The 1,209-nt window shown below is 42.2% G+C and overlaps 1 non-coding gene across 1 annotated transcript; it reads left to right on the top strand.

The window, feature by feature from the left end:
- Positions 1-571: 571 nt before the first annotated feature.
- LOC118489791 lies at positions 572-677 on the top strand. The gene has a single exon (XR_004887805.1). It is a non-coding gene; the product is annotated as a small nucleolar RNA R71 (small nucleolar RNA).
- The last annotated feature ends 532 nt before the right edge of the window (positions 678-1,209 follow it).

The following is a 1,209-nucleotide window of genomic DNA, read 5'->3' as shown; positions in this document are numbered from 1 at the left end:
TTGATTCATTCGTTGCATTTCGACTTGCATCGCCTTCAACATCTCCATTACTTCGTTTCCACCCGAAGAGCTTTGACCCGTTTGATATTGCCTTTGAAATCCTTGGTTTCCTTGGAAATTCGGGTTAACTTGATTTGAAGGGTTCCCATAACGAAAGTTTGGGTGATTCCTCAACCCGGGGTGGTAAGTGTTAGAATTCATATTGTTGTAATTTCTACCACCCCCTCCTTGACCTTGCACAACATGAACCTCTTCGTATTGCCCATCACCTCCTTGGCAATTTTCAGCCGCATGACCTATTTCATTGCAAATAGCACAAAAATCATAAATTTGATTAGAAGTTTGTACATTACCATCATCAACCGCATGCACTTGTGTTCGGGTAATGGTCGGTCGTGCTCTCCTTGATGCTTGAGCTTTTCTCTTTGATGTGACCGCCATTTGCTCCAAAAATTCCCAATCATCATTCTCGTAATTTGTACCAAAAGTCCCACCGGTGATAGACATTAAATCACGAGCATCTTCAGCACCCAACCCCTCGTGAAAAGCATTCATTAATTCCCACAATTCAATTCCATGGTGAGGGCAATTTTTTATCATCATATTGAAACGCTCAAAAGCCTCATGAAACATTTCACCATGTTGTTGTTGAAAGCTCCTCAACCCTTTTCTAGCATCATTCGTCTTTTGAGCGGTGTAAAATTCATCCAAAAAGGTTTGTTGCATTTCCCCCCATGTATATATAGATGCTGAAGGTAATGTGTAGAACCACTTTTTCGCCTTGTCTTCCAAAGAAAATTGGAATAGTACCAATTTAATATCATCGGCTGAGAATACTTGACTCCCAAGAGTGTTGCAAATCGAGTCATAAGCCTCCAAATGAAAGTAAGGCTCCTCCGTTGCTAAACCCTTATATTTTGGCAAGCTTTGCAATGAGTTAGTCCTCACTTCAAATGTCCTCCCTTGATCATTGTGAGGAATGACTACCGGTGAAGGATTATGAGTGATTACCGGCCTAAAATGCGCTTCAATATCCCTTACATTTTCTCTAAGATGCCTTCTTGGTACACCCACACGACCCCTTGGACGCATAGGACCCATTGGTCTTGGCATACGCTCTTGTGGTGCCAATGGTTGTTGAAATTGTTGTTGCGGCATCGGTGGGTGTTGAATAGGCCTTTGAAATTGTTGTTGTACATTCAGCGGACG

This window comes from Helianthus annuus, chromosome 2 (assembly GCF_002127325.2).
Source record: "Helianthus annuus cultivar XRQ/B chromosome 2, HanXRQr2.0-SUNRISE, whole genome shotgun sequence".
Classification (NCBI taxonomy): Eukaryota; Viridiplantae; Streptophyta; class Magnoliopsida; order Asterales; family Asteraceae; genus Helianthus; species Helianthus annuus.
Note: the sequence above shows the minus strand (reverse complement) of the source record. Positions and strands in the feature narration are given on the sequence as shown.